Genomic DNA, 16,261 nt, shown 5'->3' on the forward strand with positions numbered 1-16,261 from the left:
ATTGCGATTCTAAATACAAATAGTCTAGAATTCACTACCCTTTCAGTAATAAAAATTCCATTAAGAAAATGTGTTTATGTGTTGGCCCATATTTACACTCCTTTATTCAGAAACTTCCTTTGCTTTTAGGATAATAATCATTCATTCGTGAAACCAAATTTTGGCAGTTGTTTTGTGTATGAAGGTAAAAAAAAGTGGTTAAAATAAGGATTTACTAAAAAAAGAAAGAAAGAAGGAAATAAAGTTCCAATGCAAAATCTACGTTAGACTTACTTTTTTCAGTGTATAGTTATAGCAAATGTTACCCAGAAAAATCAGTTTTGTGTCTTAATCCAACCAACATCTTTGGGAAGAAATGTGACTTCCTGAAAGTAAAAAATGCTCATGATGAACTGGAATGTCAGGTTTGCAAGATGTTTCTGATTTAACATTTGCCAAGTGAAGAAGCAGCCATGTTTCTCTGTTATCCCAGGATACTTGGATCAGCAATGTTGTGTGTGTTAAGACTACTAAACCAGCCACTGAGTGGATGTTGGCCCTCCCAAAGAAAAATCTGCAACTGATTCAAACAAAAGATTACCTGGACTAATAAAATATTAGTAGTGTTCAGAGTACCATCTTGTTATTTCCCCCCATTATCTCACTTTTTAGCTGGTAGAAGGCCTATAGCTAAGTGATAAGAAGCAGAAATTTCCTCAAACTATTATTGAATTAACTAAACAAGGAAACCATTAGATGGATGTGGCTCTAGCATCATCATGGCCTACATAAAACCAAAATCTGAGCTTGTAAATGCCTCAAAGTTACAAAATCAAAACATTAAGGACAACTAATCATAAACAGCCAACCAGGCTTTAAGTTATAGCCAATCAAATAGTTTCCCTTCTTTGCTTCCACACTTTCTCTGTAATAAGTGTTTTCCATGGTTCCTGTTGACAGAGTGCTTCTAACCACAGTTAGAATTGACTTTTGCTTAAAATAAACTATCAAAATTTTTTGTGCCTCAATTTACCTTTTAAAATTACCCTAAGTTAAGGAGGGTATGATGGAGATGATTAAGAATACAGGGACTTTTATAATACTTACCCAAATACAGTAAGTGCAGCTGGTCCTCTCAGGGGCTGAGAAGGAGAAAATAATCAAGTTTTTTTCTGTGTCCCTGTCTCCATCTGTCTCTGTCTCTTACATATACACATGCACACACAGGCACACATGTCCTTTGTCTTGGATGTACATCAGCTTTATTCTTTCTTTTTAGAGATTGGCTACTTATACTTAATTCCCAGGTCCATTTGGTCTTTTAGTTCAAGTTTTCATACTGGTTAATGAAACCTCTTGTGTCTTTATTTTTTAGATTACAGAAGCATAAGCATGTAATCATTTTGGCCCTGGATTTCACTGAGCCTGGAACCCATGAGTCTATAGTAGAAAGAGAGTCTGAATTCTGGCACAGATGACCTAGCTGTGTGATCTTAAATGTGTCACTTTGTCAGTCTGGGTTTCAGTTTTGGGATCCAGGCATGGAGGGAGGCAGCCAGATTAGAAGTAAAGGTTAGAGCCAGACAGGCAGGGTGTAGGAGCAGACAGGGGTGGACAGGAAGGTAATTCTCCATCTCCATTCCTGCTTTGAACTTCGGAGCTTCATTTTTAGAATCACCTTAAGAGAATGTAACAGACACACAGACAAATAATTTTATTTTCTTTCTGTGTACTCCTTCTTCACCCCTGCTCTTTCTATATTTTTCAATTCATTTCCTCCTCCTCTTTCCTTCATTTGCCCTTTAACAACAAACAGGAGTCTGAGAAATGCCAGAGACAGATGTGGGTGCATATGTCGGAGGCCATAAGGGAAGGTTGAAGAGGACACCAGCTCAAGCCTGGAAGTCTGGCTCAAAGCATGTGGAGAGGCAGCCTCATTGTTCGTTTCTGTGGTAGCTATGATTTGGCTTGTGTAGATAATCAAATACCAATTTTGAGCAACTCTGCTTTATTATTCCTGTGAACAAGATAATTCTACCTAATTTCTGAACTGCACAAATGGAGATGTTTAAAACAACCAATTTAAATCTATAGTCAGAACAAGATAAATAGCCCCTACTTATTATTATTTTTTAAATTGTATTTGTTCATGAGAGACACAGAGAGAAAAGCAAAAGCAAAAAAATGTTTTAACTGCCTGTGACACTAAGACCTATAAATTATAATGTAATGCAATTAATCTGACCTGTAAGAAAGGGAATCTACCTGTATTAGTCTAATTCTTTAGGAGGTGGCAGGGATAAACAACTTTCTTTCAATAATTTACAATAAAAGTTACATTCCAGTGCTAAGAGTGACAATGATATGTGAAATTGGCAAAGGAAAGTAGGCATTGTGAATTGTTTTAGTGTTTCAGTATGCTATACCAGAATGAAGAAAGTTCACAAAACAGCTATGTCTGAGCTTCATATCCTCACATGCAAAAGGAGTCAGACAGATGATCCTGAAGGCCTCACCAGGTATTTGCAAAGAGCCCAGGGTGGTGCCGGTAGTAGGCTTCCATTGGTCAGTTCTAGGAAGACCTGCAACAGAACCTGAGCAAAACAAGTCTGGCTTTCAAAATCTCTGACGACAGAGTTTGCTTTTGCTTTTCCTTTGCTTGGCAACAGGTTGTGATGAACTTTGGCTCATAGCAAGGCAAGCTTGTTCTTTGCTAGAGAACTTTGTGGACACATCTGTTTCTATTAGTGCTGCAATATAGCAGCATGAATATCATCCACATTATTAACTAAATGAAGGCAGTTTCCTAAAGGGGTTACCGTCTGCTCTGTCTACTAATCCTAAGGGGATTGAGCGTGTAAAATCATGTTTTGATAAACCTCAGAGAATATGAGTCAAGAAACTGCTGATCATAGAATCCAGACCATTGACTTCATATTCACAATACTAAAACATATGTAGAGCTCTTTTCTTTAAACCTTTATAAATAATTTAAAAAGTATTGACCTACCAGAATAGAAGGGTTTTGTTTTTGTTTTTGTTTTCCGTTTTGTTTTTTTTAGCCAGACGAGATATGGATTTCAGATTTGTGAGCACAGAAGAAAAAATAAATGTTCTCTCCCCTAGCTTTCCTGAGCCTGCTTTAAAACCAGAGAATTGGTTTCTCATTCAATATTGTAAGTAGCCTTAGAGTATTGCCACTAAAAAGAAATACAAACAACTACAAAGCACTTTGTGACTATGGATTCTATCCAAAGGCTAAATGAAAATCTATAGCAGAAAACAATAATATAGATTGCACCCCAAGTGGTAGGCACATAATTTTAGTGACTTAATAAAATTGTAACACGTAAGTAAACATATTACTTCTCTAATATATTGATGGTCAGATAATAGTTGCAATAAGAATGAATGATTTATGAATTCATGAATTATTCTCTGCTTGTTCTTTAATTCCTGAAACTAAATGTGTAAGTTTTCAGCTTTCATTCTTTTCATTCTTTGTATTATAGAAAAACAATCCTTCTATCAGGCTTAAAAATGGTATGTGGAACATATTTGTATAATCCAGACACATTTTTCATTATTAATGGCTACAACCTGCTGGTGATGAAGGTGCAATTTGCTATTTGAATACACAATTAAAGGTGCCTAGCTTGTCATTTGGGTTGAAGAGTTGTATGTCAATGTAAGGAAATTACCACTGAATTCTAGTCCTGTCAAGTGCATCTTTCTTAGACACATGTTTCTCTACATTTGCCTTATGGGCTTGTTTTGTATTAGTAATCATATCTGGCACACAGTGATTATATAGTGATATAAAGTTATTTACTTGCATGGCATATGTAAGTCATGGTTCCTGTGGTTTCCATTTAATAGATGTTTACTCATTTGTCTTAATTGTTACTAGATGGAGTCCAAGTTCCTTGTTTGAACTCTGCACCACACATGCCCTGTCGGTGAGAGAAAACTTTTATTGGCTTTACTTTTAGATGGAATGGAATTCTCTCGACATTCAACTTTAAACCTGTCTTTTTTAGGGATACCTGAGTAGCCCAGTGGTTAAGCATCTGCTTGGGCTTGAGGCGTGATCCTGGAGTCCCACATTGCATCCCACATTGCATCCCACATCGCGTCCCACATCAGGCTCCCTGCATGGGGCCTGCTTCTCCCTCTGCCTATGTCTCTGCCTCTCTCTTGCTCTCTCTCTCTGTGTCTCTCATGAATAAATAAATAAAATCTTTTTTTAAAAAGAAACCTGTCTTTTTTTAAATCCACTGAGGATTTATTATAACCTAGATTCAAATTTGCCTATTAAAGCATTGTGCTCCCTGATAAAATGGAATCAAGTTTTATGGGACAACTTCTAGACACATGATGGTAAACTGCTAGAAGATGATTACTAAGGCACACTTTGGGGCACAGCGATTGAGCATCTGCCTTTGGCTCAGATCATGATCCTGGGGTCCTGGGATCCAGTCCCACATCGTTCTCCCTGTGGGGAGCCTGCTTCTCCCTCTGCCTATGTCTCTGCCTTTCTCTCTGTGTCTCTTAGGAATAAATAAATAAAACCTTTAAAAATAAATAAATAAAATCAAAGCAATAAGCAAGTGAGCCCTCCAGTAAATTGACACTAATCTTACTAAGAAAACTTTAATAGTACAGAGAATAACGTCTGTGGAAAACAATAAAGATATGACGCCACTAGAGAAATGAGAGAAAATCCTGGCTGACCACTTAATTTACTAGATGGCCTTGTGAACATTGCTTAACATGTCTGCACTTCATTGTCCTAATCAAACAAATGGGTGTGATAATGGTACGCCCTTCCTAAAGTTGCTAGGATGAGTAATTGAGATTATTTATGTAAAGAACTTAGTACAGCACCAAGCTCATAGATATCCCTCAATATTGTTTAGTGGTAGTAATGTGGTATTTAGCACAGTGCCTATCATGGAGTTTTTGATAATTGTATAGGATACATTGAAGAAGCATCGTATTTGGGCAATAACCATAATGAAAAGTGACTTTTGTCTCTGACTGCCCCTTTACAATTTACTCACCAGAAGACTTTTCTCTTGACAACAGTTGAAAACTGAGCAGGTGCATGACCTTCATGTTCATTCTTTTTTTTTTTTTTCTTTCATTCTCAGTAAAGATAAGAAAACGTAAGCACAGAATTACGGTCATTTTAAGGTACAAAGTGTTCTGTCAAGCCATAAATCTAGTATACAAAGATTTGGATTGACATTTCACTCTTCCATCAAGATCACTTTATCTCCTTTTCCTGCTCCTTCTGGGGTCTGCAGTTGGTTGGCTGTGTGCCTTTGATGGGAGAGAGGGTACAAGACATCACTACAGTGTTTTCACTCTTTCCCCTCTGTGTCAGAGGCACCAGGGATGGGTTAGAGGAGGGAGGAGAAAGCAGGGAGCAGGTCTGTTGAGTTCTTGCTTGACTGGTGTATGCCGAACCTGGCATACACTAGCTTATTCTCTGGCTCTAGATGTCTAAACCTGGATCTTTCTTTAGTGGCCTTTTCTTTGGCAGGCCACTACTCCCTCAGCCAGAGTCTCTAGGAGCATATTTTGTACATGCCTTCTCCCTGTTGAAGTCCCCATCACCCTCCCAGGTTGCCATCTTACAGAATTTGAAATGGTAGTCCACTGGGAGTAATCTCTCATTCCTTGCCTGCACCCCTGGTGGGAGCGTAGTTACTTCCTAAACACTCTTCTCTATTTTTCCCTCCCCAGGGCACGTGCCAAGCAATTGCCAGACATCACAGTGTCTCTCAATTGGAGGCAACAAGTTATAAACTCTCCAAGTGGTTCCCAGGAAGCCTGCTCTATTTAAGCTAAAGGGAAGGAAGAAACACTGGCCCTCCCTTGCTCTTGTGGCTTCTCTTAGCACAGCCTGTCACTCCTCTGAAGAAGGGTGAGGCCTTCTCAGGGAGATACCCCCTCTAGGAACTCTCACGAATCTCCTTCAACACTTCTGTGTTACTTAAATGGATAAGGAGGGATTTAAAAAAAAAAGAGTGTGGTAGTTTTATGGTATCTCTTTTGGAATTTCTGTTAGTGGTAGAATGACTATTATTACAAGAAATAGTAATAATAACAACCACAATAATAAAAGATAACATCTATCAAATGCTTACTATTGCCAGATATTGTGCATGTGCTATTTTATTTAATCTGTTAAAAAGAAAATCCTGCTATAAAATAGGTCTTAGTTTCTATTAAAAAAAAAAAGGTAAACTGAAGCAGTGAGAACTTTAGTTACATGTTCAAGGCCACATAGCTAATTAAAAGCTAGGCATTTTAATTTTGAGAGACACATTTGACCACATTGCAAACTGCTTCTTCAATACTATTAAATGAATCAGTGATTATATTAGTCTCACTTTCCATTATCCCCTAGGATTTTACACAGTTCTCACCATAAGACAGGCTTCAAATTTTTATTGAATGAGTCAAAAAAAAAAAAAAAGACAACCACACAGACAAGTGACAAAACTCTAAAGATTCTTTTTTTTTTTTTTAAATTTTTATTTATTTATTTATTTATGATAGTCACAGAGAGAGAGAGAGAGAGAGAGAGAATGAGAGAGAGGCAGAGACATAGGCAGAGGGAGAAGCAGGCTCCATGCACCGGGAGCCCGACGTGGGATTCGATCCTGGGTCTCCAGGATCGCACCCTGGGCCAAAGGCAGGCGCTAAACCACTGCGCCACCCAGGGATCCCAACTCTAAAGATTCTATAAAATAAACTGTAGTATTAAGGGCAAAATTTTTTTCCCACAATTGAGTCAATGTATGAATTTGTATGTTGGGGAGCACACAATTCAGGCCATAAAGCATGGTGATAACTATAACAATCCTACAACATAGGTTCACAACCTCTTCTTGAAATATCCTTCCAGATTTATGTTGCCAACTAACTTGAGAAAATGATAGTGATATTTTTCAATGATTTTTTTTGTTTGTTTGTTTGAGAGAGAGAGAGAGAGAACATGAACAGGGAGGAGGAACAGAGAGGGAGGAACAGAGAGGGAGGGGTCAGTGAGTCTGACCCCAAGATGCTTAACTGACTGAGCCACAGGCACCCTTTTCAATGAAAAGTTTTTACTACAACTTCGCTTACCTGGGAGAAACATACTCAGAATGGATCACCTTGTTTTACAAACAGATTTTGTTTGTGGAATCTGCACTCCTAACTCTCTGGTGACTCACAAAATTCATCTAAGAAGTGAGATGAGAGTCTTTACATTTTCTGATCTTCTAGGGCAAATTATTTCCAGGGAACCTGAGTGAGTAGCACATGTTAGCAGGGTCAGCGGTGACAGAGTTCCCCATAGAACTGAGAAAGAAGCCTTGGAATCTAGGCTCATTAGTTGTTACTCTGCAGATTCCTTGTACTGTTTAAAAAGAGGTCAGCTTCTTAGCCCCATTTTTTTGGTTTCATTACAGCTTACTTTTCTCTGTAGAACTCTTCTTTGATTTCTAAGTTTTTAGAATTTTCTTGGCAGGATTTGCAAGAGCTGCCCTTAATAGTCTCTTAATAACCAGTTTTGGAATTTTCCATAATAAATGCTTTTCACAATTGGTAATTGTAAACACCATATGCCTTCTGTTTATTTAATTCTTCTCAAGCCTTCATCAAATCTATATTTATAATTTAAAGAAAAAATTGGTACTATGGAATTTAGCCTTGTTAAAGAAAGAGTGCATTTTTAAGTCTAGGCTCTGTAGCCAATTTCCTGGATTTGAAATCTGGCTCCGCAGTTTATAATCAGCATATCTTGGGAAAGTTACTTAACTTCTCTGTGTCTCAGCTTCCTCATCTGTAAGATGAGGATAAAATAAGACGTTGTTAAGATCAAAGGAATTGATTTCCTTAAAAGGACTTAGAATTAACTTAGAATGCTGCTTGGCACAGAGAAACACTCACAGTAAATGTTAGCTGCCAATACTTTTGTTGCTGTTTTTTTTTTACTGAATAGTGTGGATGGCTCTTATCAGTTAAAGAAACTCCATGATACCATTTCTTACTATTCAGAACCAGCTACCAGGGGAGGTCATGGCCAGGTTCCAGAAAGACCAAACCTCTGGGGAGGGTTGCACTAGTGGACTCTGGGCTTTTGGCTTTGTCCTTGTCCATCCCTTCCAAACTGGGGACATGACTTAAGCCAAGTAAGATTAGCTTTCAACATTCCCCCTCCCCCCCTTCCACACCCCAACCTCCTCCCTTGACCACTAGCTGGTAGTAGATACTGGACTTTTGGATTTAGCTTTCTCTTTGTGTTATGAACATTGGTCTCTTAGAAACATGGGGTTTTTTGCACAGCACTGAGAAGGCATTAAGGTTTAATTTAGTGAATGTCTCATTTTCTTTGGTCCTGTCTGCCACAGTTTCATTAAGCATCAGGAGATGCTTGAGTCCCCTACTACCTAGGCCTTTTCATGTCCTCCAGGTGCTCAGATCCATCCTAGAGGAATCATTCTGGGCTGGTCTCTTCAAAGGGCATGATAAATTATAGAAAGTTTAAAATTTAAGAGACTGAGATGAGGAGAAGGACAGCTTGGGAAGGCAAATTAGTATGCCAGCAAGTTGCTGCAGATTTGGGAAGCATCCTCCTTGCAGCACAGACTTTGGAATAAGTCAGAGTGATTTGAGCCATTGGGCAGGTCTTTCAACTTTGGTATGCTTCAGTTTCCTGATGAGCAAAAAGGAGTTCATTGTATTTCCTACTTACAGGTTGACTGTGGTAATGATTTACTAAGTTTATATTTATTTGTCAATCTTTGTATCATCTCTCTAGATATAATTTCATTTGGGGCCTAATACATTGTAAGTATTCAATAAATATACAGAAAGAAGGAAGGAAGGAAGGAAGGAAAAGAAAAAAGTAAAAAAAGAAAGAAGAAAGAAGAAAGAAAGAAGAAAGAAAAGAAAGAAAGAAAGAAAGAAAGAAAGAAAGAAAGAAAGAAAGAAAGAAAGAAAGAAAGAAAAAAGAAAAAGAAAGAAAGGGAGGCATATATCTACTCAAGGTAGCTAGGCTGGCCTGTTTCTGCTCTGTCTCTTGCACTAAGCTGAAGCCACCAGAGGCATCTGTGCCTAGACATAAAAAACAAATTTGGAGGGGCAGGTGGGTGCTTTCTTGGTACAGCACTCTTCTAGTTAAGGAGCAGAGTATAGGCTGAGAGGAGGAGACAAGTAGAGTAGAACAAGCTGATGTGAAAGTGGTGAAGTTATTTGTGTCCAGGGAAGAGGATTAGATATGGTCTATAGGATTCATTTTCAACTTCCCAGGAAAACATTAATGTGAAGAAGAATCTTTGGGAGATAATGCTGCTGTTGAGATTCAGATTCAACCAAGAGAGTTCTATTCCACAAAGTGCTTGATAGGCTATTAGGGACATTTGCCTTGATAATATATCATCTGTAGTCTGATGAAAGTCACATTTCCAGGCAGATATTTTCCTGTGGTGTCCCCTGTCGCTGCACTGACTGGATACTTATCTGCTTTCTTGTACATCTAACCAGCCCTTCTTTATAACTTTCCAGACACTGTAGCCAGTGAGCATTTTAACCATTCTAGTCTCCCTCCAAAACAACTATATGTCCTTTGTTGTTTATCAGGTAGTATATATTCAGTGTCCTTATCTTCTGGTAGCATTTGTTACCATCATCAGTGCTAAATTCAGGGGTTCCCTGATATTTTATTTGCAAGGAAGTAGGAAAAACATTGATATCAGCTCAAACTGATTATAGACACTGATTAGTCATGAAGTATTCCAAGGAGCACTAGTTTGACCTCTGAGCAAAGTACTCTGATAAACTAGTGAAAACCGGCAAGAAAGGAGAGAAATGGCTTCAGAAGTTCATGAAAAAAATCCGTTTAGGTTGTGTGTTTTCCATCCTGCAGAGACTACTTCCATATTCTTCATTTTATATCTTCGCCTTTTCTCTATTATTTTTGTAGCCTTCTTTTGCCCTGGTAACGTCTCCTTTCAAAAAAGTTAACAGACTCACTCTTGGGTGTAAATTCATTTAGCTGTCAAATGCCTAATTTGTGTAGGGCTAACATGCAGCCGGTTAATGAAATTTGCTTCCTGCTCCCTATGAGTGGACTTCAAAGTTGGTAGGAATTTCATGAATGAATTACATAAATTTAGAGGGTTTTTCTCTCCAATGGATTGATACTGATTAAGCATCAAAGTCTTAGAAAAAGTATTAAGTAGAACTTCAGGCTACATGAAGCAGATGAAATATATCAGGGAGGTGAAGATCCTGAGATCAGGTGACCTAGGTGCTTTGGAGATTCCGAATGGGTAGTGATGGCTCCTGGGAGTTACGACTTCTCTGGAAAGTCAATCCCATGAGAATAAGTGACATATCTTTGTTGTTCATCACCAAGCCTTTTTTAGGAATACCATACATTTTAATTGACTACTGTTACAGGGAGTCAAAGAATTTAAAGGCTGTTCTTGCAGAAGAAAACAGAGGAAGGAGAAAACAGAACTCCTGTAAAGATAAGATTAGAAGTCAAGGACACATTCAAATATCTAGTGACTGTAGGAATTTGGTATTATCAGACATTCAACGTAAATAGATCACCAACTTTTCCTTTTTATTACATGAAAAAAGCACACTGACAGTTGTATAGGGACCTCCACTTTCCATCTCTTTTACAAAAGGATTTGAAACAGCCAATCTTTTAAAAGTGGAATATCATAGAGAAAGAGTGGTTTAGGGTATTGCTGCCTTTTCAAAAAGTTCAAAGACTCACAGAAATCTTTCATGGTCTTTCCCACTCTTCTCCAGGGCAATGGATAAAGTTAAGGGCATCAAATGTCAGTTATCCCTATTCTAGAGTGGCATCTAATCTCCTTCGTCTGTTTTATTTATCCTGTTTATACTGACTCTGTGCTATGGCCTCTGAGCAAAAGGAATCCATTTTCAAGAAGACACCCTTGATTTGTCCTTCCACCTCATACATAAAAGGTCGTATTTTATGGTTAAATAATTGCATATACAGTTTTATTTGTTGAGCTATTTAAAGGAATGCCACTATATCCCTGACCACATGGTTTAAAGCAGTTCCCCATTCCAGCCAATCTCAGCATTTATTATCTTTTTTCCTACTTTACTTATCTTCTTAGCATTTTTATCACCACTTGATATATATTTATTTGTTCATTTGTTTGCTATCTCTTAGCTTAGTGTTGTCTCAAGTGCCTAGAATAGATATTTTTTGAATGAATGAACGAATGAATGAATAAAATATTCTATAAGGATAAAGTTTAAGAAATATTTATATTTCTTATATTCATATATTCATATGCATATATTCAAGGTATTTATCATTGTATATAATAAAAGTATATGAAATCATGATGTGGTTGTTAAAGTCAATGGACTTTGGAAGCACAGGAACCCGGGGTTTAAATCCTGATACAACAATTTACTAGTGCAGTCTTATTAATCCTTCTTTCCTTTCTTTTCTTTTCTTTTCTTTTTTTTTTTTTAAAGATTTCTTTTATTCATTCATTAGAGACACACAGAGAGAGAGGCAAAGACACAGGCAGAAGGAGAAGCAGGCTCCATGCAGGGAGCCCGATGTGGGACTGGAGCCCAATGTGGGACTCGATCCCAGGACTCCAGGATCATGCCCTGGGCCAAAGGCAGGCGCTAAACTGCTGAGCCACTCAGGGATCCCCTCCTTCCTTTCTTATTTAAACATGGAACAATATCTTCTTTTCATTACTATTCATTTTTAATTCTGTTTTAAAGAGTAGGAATGATGTATGCAAAGTGCCAAAGATTGCTCAGTTCAAGATAATTATAGTATTCACAAAAGGGAAAGAGGCATGATTTCAACAACTAGAATAACAACAAGGACAAAAACTAGAACATCTAGGATGTTTATTATAGCTATGAGAAATTCTTAGACTTTTATGAAATTATTTTTCAACTAGTATCAGGTGGTTGTTGGGAAGTTGTTGCTTGCCACCTGTTCTAATGAATCTTTCAATTCAAAAGTTAATGTTACTACACACATCAAAAAATAAAAACTCTTTAGGCTTATGCTATGTGTGTGGGTATAGAAAAACAGTGAATCTGTTTTTTTTTTTTTTTCCCTCTTAAAAACTGTGTTAAAACATCAGGATACCTGTAATTCCTGTTGAATAGCTATGCCCCTTTGGGATTCTAAGTTTATACAGAGAAAATAAAAACAAAATTTCTGGCTTATAGAATTCCTAGTGGTTGAAGACAAAATAAGGGCCCAGCAAAACTTGCCCCTGCTGAGGGGATTGCAGGTGAGAGACCCCCCCCCCCCCCCACCAGATCAGCACTGAAGGTGGAGGTGAGGGGAGTGTCTCTAACAAGAAACAAAAATTCAGATTTAAGTATTTCTAAAGTCCAAAAAACAGATAAGATCACCAGTGCTGTATCAGTTAAAGATCTTCCCTATTCTCTTACCTCTGCGATTGCCCCAAACCTCAACTCTAAAGGATCTTAGTGTGCAATATGGAGGGTAAAGATGGGAAATAAGAAATTTTGATTATTCCCACCTGTCCTGACTCACTTAACCCCATCTAGGATTTTATAATGAGACTGATATTTTGAAATTGTATGGTCTTGAGCATTTTAGTTTTTAAGGTGAGTCCCTATCTGGTCACATGGACTGGATATAGTTTGCTTTACTCAAAGAGAAGACTCAGGAGACCTGTCTGAATTTTCACTTAGAGAGGTAAGAGAATAAATGGTTCTCCTGATCAGTATCTTTATTCTTTTTCCAAACAACAGAAGGATTTGAGAGGATTGGATCCTTCCTGAACAAGTTTTTGTTTTAAATGTTTTAATAGTATCACATTACCTGCTTTCTTGCAGTTAGATGGAGTTTTGTGACTAATTCTAACGGGCTAGGAGTGGAAGTAGTGACTGATATTGATAAATGATAGAGAGATGATATAGAAAAAAGCAAGTAAGATCCCCCTGTGCTCTCTTCCCCTACCACAGCATCTCAAGAGGCTGCATCTTTCAGGTATATGACTACATGAGGGGAACTCCATTAGCCTGGGTCCCATGGTGATGAAGTGGAGCAGATTCTCCAAGTGACTGGTTATGTAGTTTGGTTATGTAGTTTGAGTGGGAACCAGATCTTGCTGTGGTAAGCCATGGAGCTTTCGGGGTTAATTTATTATAACATAACCTAGCCTATTCTAAATAATAATACATCCACAAATTTATCATTTTCTTTATACTCTTCATTCTATCTTCCATCTCAAACCTTCCATCTAGGGTTACTTTTCTTTTCTTTAAAGTATATCTATTAGTGTCTTCGTGTATGTTTATTGGTGGTAATTTCTTATTTTTTATTCGTCTAAAAGTATCTTCAGTTCTTTGTGGTTAAAGGATATTTTTTTCTGAATATGTAAGCCTAATGTGGCAATTATGTTCTCTCAGCACAGTGAAGAAAGAGACTCACTGTTTTCTGGCTTTTCTTGTTGATAAGTCAACTGCTCTCTGTGACTTCGAATCTTTTATTATTTCTAGAAAATTAACATAATTTCTTCAGTCATCTTCTCAGTCATCAATTGTTCAAATATTTCCTCTACCTCATTTTTCTTTCTTCACTTTCTGGAACTCCAATTAGATGTATATATAACAATTTCTCACCTCATTGATTGATTAATTACTTCTAATCGATGTATGTTAATTGAGCATCAGGCACTTGTGTTATATCCACTGATGATTCCACCTCCCCCCCCCCCCCACCCCACACCATGTGTGAAATCTTCATTTAAACCATGTGTTCTCTTTGGAAAGTCTTAAATGAAATTTAAATAAATAAGATATTCAAGAAAAATATCTTTTTTCCTCCCATTGGCGTTTTTAATTTTACTTATCACATTTTTCATTTCTTGAAGATGTATTTGGTTTCTTTTCATATATCCTTGGTCATTTATAGATTATTGTTCCTTGTACTTATTTTTGTTTGTTTTTAATTTCTTTAGATATATTGACAGGTATTTTAGCCATGCTTATCTGTTCCTGCAGGCTCTTTCTCAAGATTATTTACTTCCTTGCATGTGGGTGAATTTTGAGGGTGAGTACATACCCTGATCAACAAATTGGTTGATCTTTCCATACAGAAAACCTATTTGACTAAACTGAAGATGGTTACATCCTGGTAGTATTCATGTTTGCTTCTGTTGGAGCTGAGGAACACTCCTCATCTGGAGCTACTTCAGCCCCTCTACCATCACTGTTTCAATTTCAGAATTTTAGGTTTGATGTTTTCAACTAATCAGCATTTGTCATCAGAGCAACCTGGATTTTTGCATGTTCTCAAAACTTACCTCTATGATTTCAGTTCGTAGTTTGTGATGAATTGATTAGTGCTTAGGCAATTTCTGTTACTTCTTATGAAAAATAAAAATGTTTTATCCAAGATCTAGCCATTTAATACTAAGAGGTTCTTCAAAAGCATCTACTCCTCCATACTGTTTGAAGAAGTACTTCTAGTAATTTTATAATCAAAAATAATTTCTAACCATATATCTTTGATCATCTGGAGTTTGTGCAGGTGTGAAGTTATGCTTCTATGATAATCACCCAGCTCTCTATCCTTCTCCTTTGTCTCTGTATGTCACTAACATTTCACACTTCTCCCTATATGAACACATGCCACTTGCAGATGTGTTAGATACATGGATTCTAGAGGATTACTATGCACATTTTTTTGGTGCTTCCCTAACCAATAGCTTGTGTTGTACATGTATATTCATTTGTAACATATGCCTAGGTGACTGTCATAGCAGTAATGAGATTTGAACTCTAAACTGATAAGAACATTTTTAATGAACCATTGTGGTTGCTGTCAGGAAAATTGTTCTCTAAACCACATAAAGGCTTCTCATTATGTATGTGCATGTATTTTTAAATCCTGAAAATATTCCAGAATTCCAAGAAGTATCAATGACAAGTGACTTATACTTAACAAATTGAGACATTTTGAAACCTAATAAATGCCAGAGCAGAGGTCTGACACACATTGTATCAGACTTGTGGTAATTGTTAAAGCTATTTTTGGAATTCATTTTTGTGCCTAGATAGGAATGCATAGAACACTATTTTGGGCATATTTTATAACTGCTTCATGTTATTCTGCACTATTAAGATTGCTGGGTGGTTATTTCCCTGTTTCCCATCATATTTGAGGGAAAATGTTTAATTTTTTAAGGAACAATTTTATTTATTTTTATTTTATTTTATTTATTTTTTTTAAGGAACAATTTTAAAAACTGTTTGAAATTCAACACATCAGCTCCATGAAAATTTACTGAATATATGTATACAGTACTCTTGCTAGATACAACTTCCTAAGTGGTCTTGGTCTCTGTCCATTATTTCCTCTCCCTCTCCCTTTCCCATCTCCCCTAGTTTGGCCCACTGACTTCGCTACCCGCTGACTCAACCCTCCTTCAGCTTCTTCTAGCCAGTTCTAATTTGAGGCATTAAAACTGAATGTCTCTGCTTTGGATGATTTAGTGCTCAATGTTGACTCTTTACTACAATGTGGTACCTTGGGTCATCTTTATTGTCTACTTAACTAGTAGTGAAAGATGAAAACTTGGGGTCTACCTTTTTCTCCAAGTGACAGCTGATTCTTCTCTCTTTTTGGATCCTGTAGGATTGCTATTAAATACTGATGGATCTCTTTGCTTGGCAAAGGCTTTAGTTCCTCCATTTAAGAAATTTGAAAACACATGTGTCTCTTAAATTAATGTATTTGTCTTACAGTTTCCAAATCATCTTTCACTAATAAGAGAAGCTTCCCAGAACCCCCTCTAAGGATTGTTCCCTGCCTCCTGAGGACAGATTTCTCTAAATTCTGGGACTGCTTGGATTTCCGAAAATTGATCAGCATTATTCCTGTTACCAAGCTCCTATAACCTGCCCAGCATACCTATATTATTTGTCTTGGAACCATCATGCCAACTCTTTACTGGACTTGAGACCAGAGTTTGTTGAACACCTCAGGCATTGAATCTTTGTCACTTCAGAGGGTAGATGAATTACCAGGATCTAGTTCTTCTTCCTAGCCATTTCATCGTTTTGCTCTACATCTTTAAGGAATATAATATCTGACTTATCTCTGTGCCTCCCTGAAGAAAACAAATTTCTAAAAACTAAGAACTGAAAAAGTAGGATTTTTTTACCTGCCTGAGTATAAATAATATCATGTATTAATTCTGTTTTGATACATTAACTA

This window comes from Vulpes lagopus, chromosome 13 (assembly GCF_018345385.1).
Source record: "Vulpes lagopus strain Blue_001 chromosome 13, ASM1834538v1, whole genome shotgun sequence".
In the NCBI taxonomy this organism is placed as follows: Eukaryota; Metazoa; Chordata; class Mammalia; order Carnivora; family Canidae; genus Vulpes; species Vulpes lagopus.